The 20,813-nt window shown below is 38.1% G+C and overlaps 1 protein-coding gene across 1 annotated transcript in view; it reads right to left on the bottom strand.

Moving 5' to 3' along the window:
* Positions 1-9,677, bottom strand: part of LOC144977215 (ras-related protein Rab-35-like) — a 47,879-nt gene extending 38,202 nt beyond the window's left edge. Inside the window, exon 1 of the mRNA XM_078922170.1 lies at positions 9,362-9,677. The gene's annotated coding sequence lies outside the window, so the exon portion shown is untranslated. The remainder of the gene's footprint in view (positions 1-9,361) is intronic.
* Positions 9,678-20,813: the final 11,136 nt, after the last annotated feature.

The raw sequence follows: 20,813 nt of genomic DNA, 5'->3' as shown, positions 1-20,813 counted from the left end.
AAGACTCTTTACTCACATCCTATCACCGTACTCAGGTGTAAAATGAGTACCTGGTCGTCAACAGTGTTGTCTCTGTCGGAAAAAAAATGTAACATTGCTCTCGTTCTACATGTTACGTGTTGCTATTAGTCAGGGACCCATTGTAAAGCGCTTTGAGCACAATTAGTGGATATTGCGCTATAAAAAAGCTCAATTTTTAAAATTTTAAAATTTTTTTACAAATATTTCTACCTTTGGATGGGACGCTAGTCTATCCCAAAGTACTTTTCACCAGATCTTACTAACCCAGCTACCCATTCACTGCTGAGTAGACAGAGTTCAGGAAAAAAAAAGCTCGACTGCACCCGGGATCAATCTCTGGCCCCTTGCGTGTAAAGAGAGTTCACTATCAACTGAGCTATCGGGGCCCCCAAATATTCTATTGGGGTTTTTAAAAATACAGACGTTATAACTGTTATTTTGGAAGGAAGATATAATAAGTGAAACTCATATTATTTGAGTAGTTAAAACACCAAACGAAATTTTAATATTATTGTATTATTTTAAATGACAACAATGCATTAGAAAGGAGTGGTGACAAGAGATAGACAAAAGAAAACAAAAAATCGGACTTGCTAGGTTCGAAACACACACACAAACACAAACATATCTTTAGTAGTCACATTCATTTCAAACAATAACCCATTAGAGAAGAGGGGTGCTGCCTTCATCATAGATCATTGTCATTGTGATCATTATGGTGTAGTAAATTTTGAAATTTACCCCGTATAATGGAATCGTCCAAGGCGTTGATGATTGTCAAAGCGACCCCTGCTTGCCCCCATTCCACACAGGAGAGGGCGGTTTGCGGAGTGGAGGGAGATGGTCGTCTGTGTCGTTTAGTGTATAGCAAAGGGGGGTGGGTGCGATTAATTAAGTGGGATGGGTGGTGATTGGTGGAAGATAGGCAAAGAATCGCTGGGACAAAGACACGGCAGTAGTATGGCGTGAGTATCGCTGGGACCATTGAAAGGTTATAAGAAGCCAACGGTTCTCCACTTTGGGACCGGTCCCCGGTTCTCAGCTAAAGGACCGTGGGACCGGTCCTTGAGCGCGGCACTACTAAACAACAAGCCTACACTTATAATCAACACCCATCATCCTACTTCGGGGACATCCAAAAAAGATTCAACAATAAGAAATAGATTATACAATGAAATTGACATGATAATCCAAGACCATGTAAATGACAACATCATAATCATGGGCGGTTTCAATGCCAAAATAGGAACAAGGAAAGACAACAACGAAACATGCCTTGGTGCTTATTCTAAAGGACTGCGTAATGAAAATGGCCAGTATCTTATTGATTTTTGCTGTGAGCATAAGTTATTCCTATGTAATAGTGCCTTTAAACACCCTCCCCGCCATATTACTACATGGCAAGGAACCTGGAAAAATTCTGATGACAAGAATATCAATACGTACAATCAGATAGACTTTATCATAATTTCGCATTCTCAATCATTCACGACCATATGCAGGAATGAAGACATCCACAGACCATAGACTCATAGTCTCAAAGTTCAGACCAACAGAAAATGAAAACAAGCCAAGGCATAAGTATTACAAAACAAAATAGAAAATCGATCAAAGACTTCAGCAGTCTAAGAGATGACTTAGTCAAAGAAAATTTCATAAACAAACTTGCTTCAAATCTTTCGTCAAAGAATTTAAAGGATGCCTCTACCTCTAACCCAGCTGAAATTCAACATCTTGTCCAAAGCGTGCTGATGAGCAGGGAAACAACACTGCCTGAGAGAAGTAGTACACAAAAACAAGATTACTGTCCAATACTGCATGACTTATCACAGCAGCAAAAACAACTGAGACTTGACATCAACAGCTGCTCAAATACAGATGCGAAGAACAAAGTGAAGAGGCAAAGAAATGAAATCATGCATAAAATTAAATCTCAATCAATAGATAATCACAAAAAGAAAATAGATGAGATTGTGACAGAGATAAATAGTACGAGTGACAGTATGAAAATGTTCAAAGCGGTGAATACAATCAAACGACAATAAACACATAATAGACTTATAATCAAAGATAAATGTAATAAGACCTTATGTAATGATAAAGAAATTATAAACACTATAAGCGTGTAATCCTGAGAAATACAAGGGAATTCAAGAAGTGGAACCATTCGATTCGACCAATTCAGAGCTTGAAATGCCTATAACGCCCCAAGAAATAAGTGAAGCCATACAAAAGCTCAATAACAACAGATCACCAGGTCTAGATGGTGTTAAAGCAGAAGAACTAAAATGTCTTGACGACGAAGGCATGCAAATACTGGCTGATAAGTATAATAAGACATTTAAGACAAAACAAGTTCTCAATCTTGGAAGTGGAAAACTCATGCTGCTAAACAAACCAAATAAAAAGAAAGGCCCTTTAGGAAATGTGCGACCAATTGTTTTATTATCCACGCTAAGAAAAGTTTTAAGCACAATCACGCTCAACAGAATTAGAGAAAAGGTAGAGGAATATCTTTCACCTTCACAAAGCAATTTTAGAAGAGATAGATAGTATGGGCCCATCGGTGGCCGAAAACCAGAACAGAGAAATATAAGGAAGAATATACCATACTTGGAATCGATATGAGTTCAGTTTTCGACACTATAGGACTTTCTATTTTTTAGTATTAATATAGGGTTAAGCCGCATTGGTCGCACATGAGGGTTTGAGAATTTTTCCAGACGATTCACAAACGAAAGAGAGTCCTGAATGGGTCAGCCGAAATGATCTGGGCCGAAGAAAAATTACAGTCAGGGTCAGGGGTATTGCGCAATTGAAGTAGGGCTCTCAGAAACATTGTTAACAATAATACTACTAATAATAATGATAATAATAATAATGATAATAATAAAATTATAATGATACTAACAATAATAAAAATTATCTATTATGATGATGATGATGATGATTATTATTATTATTATTATTATTATTATTATTATTATTATTATTATTTATTCATAATTATTATTATTGTTATTATTATTACTATTATCATTGTTATTATTATTGCTATTATTATTGTTATTATTATTATTATTATATTATTATTATTATTATTATTATTATTTATTATTATTATTATTATTATTATTATTATTATTATTATTATTATTATTATTATATTATTATTACAGAAAATTGTGGAATAAAATGAAAGAAATAGCATTCCTTTGTTGAAATCTTTAGTATTTTTCTATATAAAGTCATGGGGGCCAAATGGACCCCAAATCAGGAAATCGTACTTTCTAGTATTTTTCTCTTTAAAAGTCATGGGGTCCATTTGGACCCCAAATCAGAAAATCTCAAATTCCAGATGAGCATGCTCAGTGTGAGTAAACTATGCACGTGAGAAACATGAAATTTGGCATGATCATGGATCTCATCATTTTAGGAAAAGTCACCAAATTTCAGGTCTCTGTGTCAAAAATTGACTGTCTTATGAATAAAAAACACCCCCCTGGGGTCTTTTTGGCCCCCAAGTATGGAAATAGGGTTAAAGCGTGGGCCAACAAAGAAGCAGCACTTCGTACATGTTTCATAAAGTCATCTGAGGCCCTAAATAGTAGTAGTAGTAGTTGTAGTAAGCCTCGCAGTCTGAATGACCCTTGCTGAGAATTGTGTGCTTCAGTCACATATTTTTTAAAACCTCGATGATTATAACTGCACTCTCCTTCCAAGTTGTTAATTGTTTCCATTGGTCACAGTCCTGGGCCACAATTTTGAGGCAAATCTTATTGTGACTTTATTACGGAGGACACTGCAGTTATTCTTAGTTCTTCAGGGATTAATTCAGCCTCATCTGAATCGAATCTATAAATTTCTGATAAGTAGAGAGATCCTGTTTCAGGGTAGTTACTATTGATGTTGGTGGTCTCCCTACATATTTGTTGCCATGAAGGAAATATTCTGTCATTGCAGTTTGGGCTGGGTTGTTATCTTCTTGACGTCAGATTTGACCAAATAGCCTCCATCGCTGTTCCTTTATTATTGTACTCAGGCATTGGACCCTGGTTCTTTCATAGAGATCAGTAGTAGTAGTAGTAGTAAGCTGCGCAGTCCGAATGACGCTTGCTGAGAATTGTGTGATTCAGTCATGGTCGATAAGTATAGCTGCTCTCTCCATCCATGTTGTTAATTGTTTCCATTGGTCACGGTCCTGGGCCAGAGTTTTGAGGTTGTCAAGATCTTGTTGTGACTTTAGTATGGAGGACACTGCAGTATTTCCTAGTTCTTCAGGGATTAATTCGGCCTCATCTGAATCCAGAAATTTCTGATATGTAGAGAGGTTCTGGTTCAGGGTAGTCACTATTGATGTTGGTGGTCTCCCTACATATTTGTTGCCATGAAGGAAATATTCTGTCATTGCAGTTTGGGCTGGGATGTTATGTTCTCGACGTAAGATGTGACCAAATAGCCTCCATCGCTGTTCTTTTATTATTGTACTCAGGCGTTTGACCCTGGTTTTTGCATAGAGATCAGTATTTGTAATTGTCTCTGGCCAATAGATTTTGATTACCCAACGTAATTGTTTGCATTGGTATTAATCAAGACTTTCTAAGTTCATTTTTTGAGAGGCCCCAGGTTCCACAATTATATGTCAATATCGGAATAATCAGTGCCTCGTAAATCTGTATTCGTTTATTCTCACTGATTATGTTATTTCTATTCCATAAATTTTGGAGTTGGTTGAATGCATTGGTGGCCAGCTGCTTTCGTTTTCTGATGTCTTCATTTTCGTTGATCAAATTGCCAAGTTTACGTACACTTTTCCATTCATTTAAATTTCTGTTGATTTTTGTATATTCTGTTTTGGATTGATTTACTTTCAGATTCCATGGGTAGTTGATATTATTGGCAAGTGCATTTTCGCTTGATGTTCTGATTCAAAGATTAGGTCTGTATCATCTGCATATATCAATTCACGAGTGATCTTCTTTATTAGTGGTAATTTTGGTCTTAGATCTTTCATAGCCGATTCGAGGTTTTTAGTGAATAAAATTGGACTCAAGCTATCTACTTGAGGGGATCCAATTGAGGTTGATATTGTTGTTTATTCCCTGCCGGATTCAAATTGTAATGTAGTATTTGATAATAGGTATCTTATGAGCTTCACGTGATCTTTGTCCAAGAATGAGTCAAGGATTGATAACAATTTGTTGTGTTATTAAGGGGACCATTAGGGCTGATGTTCAATAATAATAGTCTCTTTGCAGATTTAACAAATAAACTTCTCCCCGTCCATTTAATTGGGGATTGAAATGCGTGACCTTACACCCCATTGCTCAATTGTTTGAGGAAATCCTTCATGAGACTTGCAGTGAATTCTGGTCCACAATCACTTGACAACTCCTCAGGCACACCGAATGTGGTGAAGAGAGAATGTAAGCATTCGACTGGGCCACACCCGCGTGACCAAGCGTTCCCAGAGGGAGTGAAAAAAAATTCTGACCAACCTTGATAACCAGTCCCCAGATAGCGGTGACCTCTGAACTCAAAAGAAGTCAGAAAAGACCTGCTCGAAAGGGGTAGAAGGTGGGACGGATAGTTCAGATGGTAGAGGGGCCTGAGAGGGTGCATTCATGGCACCTTGACTGCGCATCCTGGATACTCGCAGTCTTGCTGGACCAAAATACAATGGATTGGGTTCGAAGCTGCATAGACCCTGGTGAGCTGAAAGCAGATTCTGAAGAACCATGAGGCGTAGTGATGAGGGGACAACCACCCATCTTTATAGAGAACCACCCCATCTGTGATGTAAAATGAATCTTGGTATCTCATGTATTCTGATAACAATGGATATGCTTGTGTGAAGCATTCATCAATAGCTATCATGAGCATAGATAAGACGGGATCCTTCTTTGTCTCCTCTGTCAAGAGGGACCAAGATATTGTGATCTCTTCCGCTTCTTTGCTTATCTCAGCGACGATGAGGGATTCTGACCGGGATGTAGCGTCAGCTGCAAGATTAGTCTTTCCCGTTAAGTGTTAAATACGAAAGTACCAATGAAGGGTGCATTGTTTTAGGCGGAAAAATCTGGTGTTGGATATTTCATCAAGGGTGCGAACGCCGAAAATTTTAGTAAGATCGTGATTCATGACTACAAGAAGGTCCTGGCAGCCTTTATTTGTTCTAGCCCCCAGGCTATCGCAAGTTCCTCACCCTCAATTGCAGTATATATCGTTTTTCAGCACCTGATAAGAAACGAGATCCCGCTAGAGTAACTCTCCATCCATTGGGGCAGAAATCAAGTAGAACCGTAGTGCATGAACACTACTTTTGTTGAAGAATACCTACACCAGTGGGACAATTGGGAGCAGTTGTTTTTCATGAGAAACAGGGAGAAGAGAGAGGAGAAGTGAGGAAAAAAGGAGAAGGAAAGGAGGAGAAAAGGAAGAAGATAATAGAAGGGAGGAAAGAAGAGGAGGAAGGGGAGGAGGAGAGAGGAGAGAGAGAGAGAGAGGAAGAGAGAGGAGAGGAGAGAGAGAGAGAGAGGAGAGAGAGGAGAGAGGAGAGAGGAGAGGAGAGGAGAGAGAGAGAGAGAGAGAGAGAGAGAGAGAGAGAGAGAGAGAGAGAGAGAGAGAGAGAGAGAGAGAGAGAGAGAGAGAGAGAGAGAGAGAGAGAGAGAGAGAGAGAGAGAGGAGGAGGAGAGAGAGAGGAGAGAAGAGAGAGAGAGAGAGAGGAGAGAGAGAGAGGAGAGAGAGAGGGAGAGAAGAGAGAGGAGAGAGAGAGAGAGGAGAGGAGAGAGAGAGGAGAGAGGAGAGAGAGGAGAGAGAGAGAGAGAGAGAGAGGAGAGAGAGAGGAGAGAGGAGAGAGAGAAGAGAGAGAGGAGAGAGAGGAGGAGAGAGGAGAGGAGAGAGAGAGAGGGAGAGAGGAGAGAGGAGAGAGAGAGGAGGGAGAGGAGAGAGAGAGAGACAAGTGAGGGAGATAGAGGAAGAGGAATGAGAGAAGAGAGAGATCGAGAGAGGAGGACAGAGAGAAGAGATGTAGAGAGAGAAGAGAGAGAGAGAGAAGAGAAAGAGAGGATAGAAAGGGAGGAGAGAGAGAGAGAGGAGAGAGAGGGGGGAGGAGGAGAGGAGAGAGAGGAGGGAGAGGGGAGAGAGGAGGAGAGAGGAGAGAGAGGAGGAGAGGAGAGAGAGAGGAGAGAGAGAGAGAGAGAGAGAGAGAGGAGAGAGAGAGAGAGAGGAGAGAGAGGAGAGCTAGAATGAAAAAGAAGAGAAAACAACAGAGAGAGATAAGAAAATGAGAGTATTAATTAATATTAATAATATCATCACTCCGTGGCAATAACATCACTTCGTGACACTAACGTTACTCCATGACAGTTAAAAGTACACATGCGTAGTTGATAACTGACACTCCTAGGCAATTGACGATTTGTCAATTGCCAAGGTCCTTGGCAAGTGATGCTACCGATTCCAAATATTATACACTTCAAACTATTGACAGAGATAGAAAGTAGAGGTATCTAGTATGAGGTTATTTAAAGGAATACTTAGGTTGTTTCCCTTAGTACTAGGAGCTTACGGAAGGCCTCCCATTATTTTTCAAGAACAGCCAAGGTGGCAACTCCAGACTTGCCAACTCGAAAACTTCAAATTTATTAATTTTAATGTCAATATTTCTGTTTGTTTGCCTTTTAATTATTTATTCTTTTTAGACACTATTTGAGATCGGAGTGGGGACGAATAGGACAATTTGCTAGAAAGGAACCAGAGAGAGAGAGAGAGAGAGAGAGAGAGAGAGAGAGAGAGAGAGAGAGAGAGAGAGAGAGAGAGAGAGAGAGAGAGAGAGAGTTTAAAAAAAAAAAAAAGAGGTGGGGGGAGGATGGATGGGACATTTATCCCTAGCAACGTTCTGTAAAAAGAAGACGGAATTTAAAAAAAAAATTTTTTTTAAAGTGGCGGAACCAGGATTTGAACCTACAACGTCGATTCTGGTAAAACTTCCAGGGCAGACGACTAAACCATTCGGCCGTGACAACCACTTCGAAGTCGACGCATATTGTGTATATATATGTAGTAACAACTGATTTAATGTTGGTTAATTTTATGTTTTTATTGATATTTTATTAACTTTTCTTATTTCTATGTGCATTTGGAAACATTCCATGTTCTGGAATGTGGATAATTGTTTAAAAGAGCGAAGTTTCAAATATGTGTCTGGGAATAACGAATTTTCGTTATTCCCAGACAGGTGTCTGGGAATAATGACAGCCTATCATTTAAGTATTACTAAGAATTAAAAATTCGTAATTTTCCATAACATTTCGTATTTGGCCATGATATTTGTCTAAAATTCGTTAAAACTACAAAAAAAGTCGTAAAAAAAAAAAAGGGAGGCCTTCCGAAAGTAAGATTCGACATGTATGCAACTCAGTCTGTGTGAAAAAAAAAAGGGGAGGCCTTCCGAAAGTTCCTACATCCCCAGTATTCTTGTTCTAGTAGTAGTAGGGGGTTTGGGAGGGGGGAGACTTAAAATAAAAAGGTTCCCCCTCCCAAACCTCCTACTAAAAAATTATGAAAAAACAAGAATACTGGGGATGTAGGAGCTTTCGGAAGGCCTCACAAAAAAAAAAAAGCAGGATGGCGACAGGCACCTCGATCATTTACCAATGCCAAGAGCTGTGTTTTATGTTTTGTTTTTAAGGTTTTTACGGCGCTTGCAACACATTAAGGTCATATCAGCACCAGTAAAAAGGAAGAAAATGGGATAGTAAAAAGTTCTAGAATTACAATTAAAGCACAAAAGAAAAGGTAAGACAAAGTGGAATTGGTTCAAATAAGGGAACAGATGTAGATTCCAAGAGCACACCGTCAAAGTACTTCGTTTGAGATCACCTAAAAGTCTCATCCAGACGCAAGCACAGGTCCCAACTGAGAGGAATACACTCAAATGTTTACCAATCATATAATATAATATGTAAACTAAACATAATTAATAATACAATGCATACTATAACAGAGAGATGATTTACAAGGGAAAAAATATCATCTCCCAAAACTATTCGACTGTTTCCCTCCCAGCCAAGGAACTCCAGCAAGGATCAGGACAAAGCCAAGTAATCTCATTCCAAGACAATGACAGAAAACAATTGGAAAACGGGTATGTGGGGATAGAAGACACAGCATGTACCTCCCTGCCCACTATGGGAGGTCAGGATCCCCACCAGAAGCCCTGTGTTACACAGTGATGCATAATCATGATATTTTTATTTTAATTGATAAACTTTATAATATAACATATATAGATAATATTTTCCAGATCTGGTAAGACGGTATGTCACAAATTACCTACCAAAAATCACTCATTGGATAAACACAATGAGCCCTAACATTCACAGTAACAGGAAATACTCTCCACTTTTGGCAGTTGTCTGATAGACGTCGGAGTTGGTAGATATCTAGATGATTCAAAACAAAACACGCATAGTTTATAGTTTAGTGGCATTGATATACTCATAAGGATAACCTCCTTTTTATATATGTAAACAACGACGTTGTCGTCGCAATGTAAGCAATACGCTTTGTTATTTCAAGACTCGGTACTGACGAAATACTGAAAACTGATACTGAATAGCCTACACACAACACAAACCAGTGTTGGTAAAATTGTGGAACTGTTTTCCGTCCACCAGTGTACGGATACACAACTGTGTATTCATTACGCCGGAAGAGTGAAGAGGACTGTTTGAAATAATTTGCCCTTAACCCTCTTCCGCACTAGGACAGGACTGTCCTGGGACAGTCCTGTCCCAAATCTGTAACATATAGAATTTAGAGAAATCTACCGCACCTATTGGGACGGGACAAAACAGTCCCGTTGTGTCCCAAGCCGTTGTGAAATGCTACAAAATCAACGGGACAGGACTGTCCCAGGCCCAGTCTCGTGTTCATATCGTTTGTGATAGTAGAAAAATATAGCAGCCTTCCGCATAGGACAAAAAAGTCCCAGACTTGGCGGCGCCGTGTCAAAATTGAAATGCCTGTCTTTATTTTCTGCATCCCTACTACTACTACTACTACTACTACTACTACTACTACTACTACTACTACTACTACTACTACTACTACTACTACTACTTCTACTACTACTACTACTATTTCTACTGTTGCTTCTGCTGCGGCTAATGCCACTAATATATTAATACCTACATCCCTTATATTTTGTATTTATTTCCAATTCCATTGTATTTATTTTCCAACAATAGTCCACACTTTACTTTAGTTCACTTTCTATACTGCATTACACAGTTCCTTCCCGCCTCCCCTCTTTTGACATAATTAAGTACGCACCTTTTATACATTTCTATTGCTCTGTTTTAATTCGCGCTTTCTCACAAAGTAGCATACAATTTCCTGCCCATCAATGTTTTTGTTTATGCATCTTAACAACGCCACTACCACATTATCTCATTCGTCTGTAGTTTTTAATTCATCATGTGTTGTTGATGAAGGGGAAACCCGAAACGTCCATTTTATCTGTTTTCGTAAATTAAACTGAAGCTTACATTCAATTTCACAGTTATAATTTATTTATTTATTTCAATTCTGAATATTAAAAAATCAAGAACAATTCAAAAAATAATTCTATGTGATGAAACCACGTACAGAAGGCATAGCAACATAAACATTTTCGGCAATTTAAAAACGTATGTTTATAAATATAATTTAAGAAGTGTGATACATTGTGACACAGCAGTAACGTGTCTAAAACCGGTCGCACATCTATTCGGTAACTTGTGGGATCAATTATCTTTATCGTTATTTATTTCGGGAATTCTCAATGAACTCAATGAAAATATTTTTAAGTAAGTCCTTTTGAGCCACTTGGACTCATTGTAAAACAAATTAAGTCCTTTAAAGGCTCCATACAAGCCCGGTTTTGATCCTGGTTCGTACCCGATCAGGCAAACCGGGGTGAAAAACGCAATGTGTGTGGCCAAATACCTGGCCGATAAACCTAGGTACGGTCGATCGCCCGCAAAGCCCGCTTTGCTTAATATTTTTCGAGGCGATCGGCGATCGGGGGCGTGGCAGTAAAAAAATTGGACAATTTTTTTCGGATTTTCGCTGTTTTGACGTCAGATTCGTGATCAGCGTCGAATTTACAATAGGTTTGATACCAAGAACTATGTTTTTACTCCAAAAATTGATGAAATTAGAAATAAATTTTAATTAATATTGAGGCTATGTGGCCGACAGAAAAGTGCCCCTCCCTGTTTTGTGATGGATCAAGTGGTATGACTCTCGCTTTCGGATCGGAAGGTTCAGGTTTCGAGACCCGGTCTGAGTGGCGCAGAGTTGAGTCCTTGGAAAAGGCTCTTTACTCACATTCTCTCACCGTACTCAGGTGTAAAATGAGAACATGGCCGTTCGTTGTCTTTGTTGGGAAAAAATGTCACATCGCCTGACAGGCGTCATGTCTCGTCTTTCAAGTCTAATATTGCTGTTGCCTTGGGACCCCTTGTAAAGCGCTTTGAGCACGTGGATATTGCGCCAAATAAATGCTGTGTTATTATTTTTTTTTAATAATATTTTTATAAATGTTGCGCCAGGAAGAGGTAGATGGCAAAAGTTTCGTTCTTGATCATCGTAAAATTTATAAAGGATTTCATACAAAATAAAAGTAGTCCCGAGGAGGACCCGTTTAACCTGCCACGGGAACACTGTCGATTTGTTTTATAAATAATAATAATAATATAATAATAATAATAATAATATATAATAATAATAATAATAATAATAATAATAATAATAATAATAATAATAATAATAATAATAATAATAATAATAATGACGATAAATAAAAAATCTTTATTGTCCACAAAATGGAAAAATTTCCGTGGTCTACGTTGCTTTTAAACTTAAATCGGATTGCAAATGTATTGATGTTTTGCGTATTGGAAAAATACTCACGACATCTCCATCGGGGTATAACATATTAACACACAAAACTGCAAACGCGAACGTTAATTGTCTGATTGATATAACTTAGTGATAAGTTAATTATAAAATGCTGTCTAAAAGCAATAACAACGGGTTGACTAACGTCAAATTCATTCCTTCTATTGATGCTCTGTGCTAAATTAAAATACTCACAAAGTCCGCCAGCCAGAAATATCATTCCAGCCCAAAGATCAACATGGAACCTTGAACGTTATAGTCTGATATATTTTAATGAGAACTAATCATAAAAATGGGTGTCTAAAAACAATAACAATGAGATGAGTGACATCAATTTGGTTCCTTCTATAAATATCCAAGAACTTTACTCACTCCATCCGCTCTCTCCTCCTTCAATACATATGAATCTATTCTCTCATCACTTTTTTGTGCGGCTATGCATGTGATCTTGTGAAATGACACTCGCCTTTGGATCGGACGGTACTGGATTCGAGTCCCGCTCTGAGTGGCGCATAATTGAGTCCTTGGGAAAGGCTCTTTACTCGCATTCTCTCACCTTGTTCACTGTCAAAATGAGTACCTCGCTGTTTACAGCGTCGTCTCAGTCGGGAAACAATTGCAATATCGCTTAATAGTCATGTCTCGTCTAACATGTTTTTATGTTGGCCAAAGACCCTTATAAAGTGATTTGAGTAGGTATCCCAAACTAAAATTTCAACTGCAGAAAACTGCTGTTATTTTGAATTGAACAAATACAGATTGTCAAACCATGAACAACAGTCTTTAAATGATTAAAATCGGACAACAAATAAAAAAGTTACGAATTTTTTATTTATTTAATAACTTGTAATTTTCGTACACCAACAGAACATGCTACCAAACAGCAAGTTTAAAGTGCATCAAAACAAACAAAATAATAACAAAATTGAATAATTTGCAAGCAATCGCAAGCCATGGACATAGAGAATAAGAAAAATACTCAAACAAATATTCACCTAGTATAATTCAGTTACTATACAGCATCAAAATCAAGAAAAAACATGACGCGCGTGAAAATAATTTCACCGAAATCGCCAGATGTACCATCTTCGGCACTTTGCAGACTCGTCAGTAATCTAAATTAAGGCATGAAACTTATCTGAGCCTTAGAACTGGCACCAGACAGTAAGCCCAATTTTTTTCAGAGAGATAGAGGCAATAATTACTGAGATTTTACGTCTCAAAATTCGAAAAAAGGCCGAAATCGCCAAAGGAAGACATTTTGAGAAATAAACAGTGTTTCCGCTACAAAAAATTTAAATGATGAGATATGGCTATGAAACTTCACATACAAATGATTTGAGGGATGGGGAATCCAAATTTATGTCCTTTTCACAATAAGAATGACAAAAACAGAGTTATGAAAAGAAATCAAGATTTAAACTCTCGAAAATCAACAGAAATATATGTCAAAAAGGGGGGAAAAGTCAAAAATTCATACCACGACCTAACACAATAATAGAAGTTAATGCTGCACCTACTGGTGGCGCACAGTCGATCAAATAAAATAAATAAATAAAAACATTAGACAAAAAAGTCAGTACACAAAAGCATACAATATCCAATGCAACCACGAACATGAAAATCTATACCTATCCATAAGTACATATTTTGAGACACCTCAACAATCAACCTAAAATTCAACGCCCTGCCCTAACACATTTTAGTTTATATAACTAAGGCAACGGTATAAGGACACGCTTTAATGCATATAAATGCACAGACACCGGGCAAACCTATCTTAGCGCTCTTGTTACTCATCATGTTGAGCCTCAGCAAGATGGCTTTCTATTATTTCAACATTTTTAACACGCCTGAGTGTACTTAACCCTATTTCTACCATTGGGGTGTATCACACCCCAACCCCATATTTTTTCGCTCTAAAATCAACAGTTTTTGTCCTAAAGCCTTCAAATTTCACGACTTTTCCTAAATTGACCCCATCTATCACCTGTCCAAATTTTGTTTATCTCACGTGCATAGTTTGCTCACCCCAGAAGGTCATCACTGGATTTTGAGATTTATGTCTTTTGGGGTGTATCACACCCCCTTATGTATGAGTAGAGAAAACTCGGAAACCTCCTATTTTTCCCTTTGGGGTGTGTCACACCCCATGAGGTTTTCAATGTTGTGATCAAAATAATCACTGTGTGAACCAAAGCAGTGACCAACCAGACCATGTTTTACAACTTTATGCCCCGGTTCAAATCTCAAATTGAAGCACATGGGCTGATGTACTCGTCTCCAATCCTGTGATTTTATTTTCAATATGCCTATCCTGGGTGAAGAATAGGAAAGTGACGCTTTCTTTGTGTAATCAAGGTCCAATTTGGTCAGTTGTTAGTTGTAAGTCCATCAACAACTTTTTATTTTCACAGTAACACTGATTTTCGCATATTTCAGCAAGTAGAGCTATGCAACTCAAGATCTTCAAGATCATGGACGTTTACACTTATACTTATAGGCATAGGGCTTACTCTGGATCATGTAGCATGGTATGGATTAGGAACAATTTCTTGATACCCTTGAATAGGATGATGGTTTCACGCAGGATACTTTCCAATTATGATTTGATAAGCGTAAGATTCTCACTCGCTGAAAAAAGACTACCCTTGGGGACTGAATCAGGCATCGTATGCAACTGAATTCCAGTGTGTTATCAACTGAGCTAATGCTGTTGGACAAGGCATACTACACAACTTTAGGTATGCAACACGTAATCAAGAAACAAGGCAAATACCTGAGTAGAGGAAAAGAATTTAATTAAAATGAAATCAAATATGAGAACAGATAAATGGAAACAAAATCCAACCAATGTCATCACAGGGCAAATGATCAATGGCTCATATTCAAACCGGCATACAAACAGAGCAAATGAGTGAGCTGTGATCGTTGCAAATGAAGGCGTCACATTTCAAACAGACTTGCTTGACTTTTCTGTCCTTTTTCCTGGGACACATGGTGCATCTCCCTTGGCTAGCTTTCCTCTTCTGTCCTGATTGCCTTGTATGGACTTCCAAGCACAACTTCATTTCAAGCTTGAGGATTTCATAAGAAAGATTTACTCTTCTATTCGTCCTTGCCAGTGACATTCTCCTCTGTAAGTGCTCAAAGAGCAAGTCCTTTGCCAAGAGCTCATTAAACTTTCCTCTGTCTGTGTGGGTTTGGGTATCAGCAGGGAATACATCTTTGTAGATCACATGGGACGCTACCACTGCTGTGTCGAGGAGATTGTAGAACAAGACCATTGGCCACCGCCTCGTCTTTCGCTTACAGGAGTAACTGTGGCACATGTAGTCGAATGTATCGACACCCCCTTTTGTCTTATTATAATCTTGTACTATTATCGGTTTCTTCTTTCTATCGTCGGTGTCCACATCTGCTGCATGGTGCATTGTGCTGAGAACCACGACGTGCTTCTTGTCATTAGACTTGTAGGCAACTAAGCTTTCTTCTTCGGTAAATAAGAAGCTACTATCATATTTTCCAATATCCTTTCCTGTTTGGAAAATCCTTGGTAAAAAAGCCTTGTTTTTCCGTACTGTCCCTATAAGCGATAGGCCTCTTTTTGATAAGTACCGTGCCAGTTCGAGATCTGTGAAAAAGTTGTCACAAGTCACATTGCGACCACTCTTGTAGTAGGGTGTAGCCAGTTCTTTTACAATCTCCCTTCCTAAATTTGTCTTTCTGTCTCCATGTCGGCCTAAATACGGTATTCCACTCAACGGGTATGCAGTCTTGCTATCGCAAATAAGAAACAGCTTGAGTCCGTATTTGTCAGGTTTGCTGGGGAGGTATTGCAAAAATTTACATCGGCCCCTCCATGGCATAAGTTGTTCATCGACTGTCAGGCTTTGAGATGGTATGTAAGATTTCTGTAAGTTGTTATTGACTTTTGTGAACAGATCCCTGAATGGTGCAAACACATCCTTGCTTTGTCTTCTTGATCTCTTCTCTTTGTCATCAAACCTCAAAACTGTACATAACTCAATGAAGCGCCTGAAGCTCATAGTGCACATTGCAACACTGTCGGCCGATGCTCCATGCCAAATCTTAGATGCCCTCAAAAGACTCAGCTTGCGTGCCCCTAAATGAATAAAGAGACCAATCAAGGCGTGCATTTCCAATAGGTCCACAGGTTGCCATCGAGTTCCTTTCCGCCTCATACCCTCTAGATTTGTCATCTTGACTATCATGTAAATGATGACCTCTGTGAATATTAAACTGAAGGCAGAGACGACAGAATTAACGGTTTTCTGATTCCTGACATGTGACGTTGGAGGCCTGTACACATTTCTAGTCGGTGTTCTTCCCACTTGAGGAATAGGGACCTTGCTCCATACCACTGAACCATTTTTGCTGACTATGATGTTGCTTGTTGCTGGCAATGGAAGCTGATCATGAACATTTTGATCCTCAAGGTTTTCTTCTTCCAGCTCTGAGTCAGGATCTGAATCAGCCAATACAGCAGGGAAATCTTCGTCATCACTGCTCTCATCTGATGTTCTCGGATTCATTTCATCATCTGTTAAATCATTGTCAGGGATCCAGTCTAACTGCTCTGCATAGGAATAGTCTGAAAGCAAAAGTAGATAAATGAATTTAAATGATTAGAATTAGAAGAAAGAACATGACATAGAGACAAGCCCAGTAATCAACTAATGCTCTTCTTCTTCAAGGGCTATTTTCCTCAAGGTAATGGCAATTCTAAACTTTAGAAGAGCAAAATCAGTTTAAACTTTCTGTTGGATTGAACGCTGGTCTACCTCAACCTGATCAGACCACCAATGAATGGACAATAAAATGGTGAAAAATGATATACTAAAGCATAAATACTTTTCATCCAGAATAGACTACAGTCTAATAACAATGGTTATGTTCTGCTTTATAGCCTCTTGATGGTGTAAGCCTCACCTAATTGATCAAGTCTGTAATCTAATCATTTTGATTCTGAATAATAGTGTTAGGTAATTTTATAATATAATTGTAAAACCTACCTAACTCAGCATTATCCTGGGCCTGCATTTCAGTAGAAAATGGATCATTGCACACGTATTCTTCATTAGGCAGCTGGGATGGTGGTACATTGCAGTCAGAATCTGAATGAGAATATTGGGCCCCATTTTGATCTGGTTCAGGGAATACAAAGTGAGATATGAGTTATGAACGAAAAATAGGATATATAACATTTATAAACCTGTGATATTGTAAAAATGAAGTAAATGCTAAAACTAAAACAATACCATCAACGATCGAATGGAGGTGAGGTTATGTGACTGTCGAAGCATTGCACTTTTTGCCTGGACGACACCGGTTCAAGCCCTGCTCTAGGCGCCTCTTTGTTTTCATTGACCAATAAATATAGCTCCTATAGTGTTACTGCCATGTGCCTGATTTTAAGTGGTCTCAAGTTTTCCATATAGAGCAAGTAATTTTACGGATCAATAACAAATTAAGTTGTTACCGTATTTAATCCAATAATACACACATAAACACCATCAATGATGAAATTAAAAAGGACATGGCAATAGAACTTACCGTGTGTAGGTGATGAATCAACTTGAGCAGGCTGCAGATCCGTGTAAATCAAGCTGTCTCCAGTACTGAAGGTGTCAAAAATATTTGATCTCTCCCCATCCATGATCAAAGAAAGAATAGAACTGTAAGAACAAATAAGTGAAGAAATGTATCAATTGAATTATTTCTTCCTGCTCTGTTCATCTATGAATTATCATTTTTAGGGTTAGGAGTTATAAACATATCAATTTAAAGTGTTGCATTTAGTTGCATTACTAGTCTGTGATTAAGTTTAGCTGCCTTAGAACATGTAACTAGAAAGTAGAAGTAGAAAGGCTAATCAATAGGATATAAGAGATTGTGAAACGAGTCTAAAGCAAAACTATTTAGAGGTATGCTGTTCAAACATAAAGGAATACATAGTTGAAATGAAATTATAGAGAAGAACTCTACTTACCAGGTGGGTATGTTGCTGGATTAAAAACACATATATTCTTTGCTTCAAACGGTTCAACAGGTGTAACTTTCCATTCACAGGAAAAGGAAATGGTGGCCAATTGTAATTTACAAGTTGCCAGAGAACTTAAATTGGCAACAAAAAAGTAACTAAATACCTTAATATTCGGGGACCAAATGTTGAAGATACTAATAAAACAGTGACAAAAGAGGTGGGGTGTGTTACACCCCAATGTTTGAAATAGGGGGTTTCCAATTAATGCTTATCTATATGTAGGGGGGTGTGTTACACCCCAATGGACAGAAATCGGAATATACCGATAGATTCAACAGTAATTGTTAGGGGGTGTGATACACCCCACAAGACAGAAATAGGAATATTTAGTGGGTGTAAGAAATAGGGTTAAACACTTTAATATGTTTTTTTACCCGGAAGTTCATATTCATACAGGGAGTCCAATATAATATCTAATAACAGATTATACATACGCGGACTCTGGAAGCTGATCATATCCACATAGCCTATAAATGATAAAGATTAATTTAAACACGGACTATAATATTGCTATTATGGTCTAATAGCCCAACATCAGTATGAGTATAAGGGTTATCATTGGCTCTCCACTATACACATTTTAAATGCATTTATAAAATGTTTAAATAGAAATAGATATTATATTGGACTCCCTTATTGTATGAATATGAACTTCCAGGTAAAAAAAACCATATTAAAGTGTTTAAGTACACTCAGACGTGTTAAAAATGTTGAAATAATAGAAAGCCATCTTGCTTGACGCTAAACATGATGAGTAAATAAAACATATGTAATAATCAGAAAAGCTACATAATTATGAGAAACAACAATTGTTTAAACAAAGCATATCACTGATCAAATGTAAAGTGATGGAAATAGATACATAATTTCATTAATCAATATAATGTAAATGTTGCTACTCGAAGCGATAAATAATGTGAAATTGAATGTAAGCTTCAATTTAATTATAAAAACAGATAGAAGAATGGATGTTTCGTGTTTCCCCTTTACCAACAAACGCATTCAACTTAACGGCACTACCACATCATCTATAGTGTTTGGTTCATCCTGTTTGTTGACAAAGGAGAAACCTGAAACGTCCATTCTATCTGGTTTTGTAATTAAACTGAAGCTTGAATTTAATCTCATAGTGTTATTCAATCAACATCAGAATCTGAAACCCTTCTTCGTTTGACAGCAGTTGACAAAAAAGATGCTTCTGCTTCATCATCAGTAATCATCCTTACCAAATAAATTTCTCAAAAATAACATCAATCTTTTTGACATAAGAGGGGAATGACCCATAAGGAATTTTACTTTTCATCAACTCCCAGTATGGCCCAGTGATAGTCAGATTAAACAGTGAAATAGCAGCAACTAAAGAAATTACCCTACTATCCCTCAAATCTGCAACAATACTTTGAAGCTTTAAATTGTCACCTGAAACTTCATTTTCTAGAAAATCAAGAACATGTTTATGATGGTATAAAAGAGCATGAGCATTTTCAAATATATTATTGAAACGATTACTTCTAAAACTGCAAAACTGAGACTTAATATTATTAGCTTCACAATAATTTAGCCATCCTTCCCTTGCCCCATTTTTCTCATCCCCCGAGGTCCCAATACTTCTGCAGTTAGTCTTATAGCACGTAAGGCTGCACTTTCTTTACCAATACTAGACTGAAAATGATTAAACTTTGCTGACTGTCCCTCCAAAGTGAACCCCCCTCTTTAATTACATCCCTCTCAAATTCTAACACAGCACTCTCAACAGCTTTAGATAGACCAAGCAAAAAATGCGCGTTACAATACAAAAAATGTGTACATATATCCTCATCATGCAAAACACTCTTACGCCATTCATGAATTTTTTTATTTAAAAGTTTCATATTTGCCGCTCTATCGGACATAAGTTTTGTTCTTTAATTTTAAATTAAAAATTTCTTTCTTTAAAATATTACATTCTGATGAATCGACTTTATAGATGAAAACAATTTTTTGGAAGAGACAGACTTTGATAATCTTCTAACATGGTCAACATTAACAATTGTGGAAGAAAGTGGGATGTGGGACTCTGAAAAAGATTCTGGCAATAAAACAGAAGTGATCGGTGCAGGGGTACATTCAGGTTTGGCTGGATTCTGAGTAGAAACAGACGTAGAGGGTAGAGGGGTAGAACCAAAAGTGAATGACGATGATGGTAGTGGTGCTGAACATGAATCAGGTGTGGACACATTCCGAGAATTAATATTCGTGGAGAGATGAGGGGTAGAACCAGATACAGTAGAAATGCAGGACGATGGTGGTGGTGGTGGTGAGCTGAGAATCTTAGTAGAAGTAGAAGGTTGACTTGATGATGGTAGTACAGATGAAGGAAATAAAACGGTTGGCTGAGGACTCAGTGCTGGCCAGTCAACAGTAGATGACAGTGGGGGTGGTGGTGGTGGCGATGACGAGGGTGGCTTTGTGGCTGTGGCAGGAGGAGAGTTTAGCTGAATTTCCGTCAGATGACAGGGAAAGAAGGGTTTCCTGAGCCATGCCTGAAGTGCTGCTGGGTCCCTGCTGATATTTTTTATCAGCTTCCCCTTCTTTGTTTCTGCAGCGAGATACATGCCTCGCAACTTCTCTCTCGTGCAAATTACAGGAGAAGACGATATGTCTCCTAGAAATTTATGGAAGTCTCCATAAGTATGTCCATGTTTCAGGAGAAAATTGCCGAGGTCCACAGCAATTTCATTTGACACAACAGTCTTTTTAAAATTGTTCTTCTCCAATGTCATGTCTACACCAATGG

This window comes from Berghia stephanieae, chromosome 7 (assembly GCF_034508935.2).
Source record: "Berghia stephanieae isolate SIO BIC M18660-M18661 chromosome 7, UCSD_Bste_1.3, whole genome shotgun sequence".
Lineage (NCBI taxonomy): Eukaryota > Metazoa > Mollusca > Gastropoda > Nudibranchia > Aeolidiidae > Berghia > Berghia stephanieae.
This window is presented reverse-complemented; position numbering and strand designations above follow the sequence as displayed.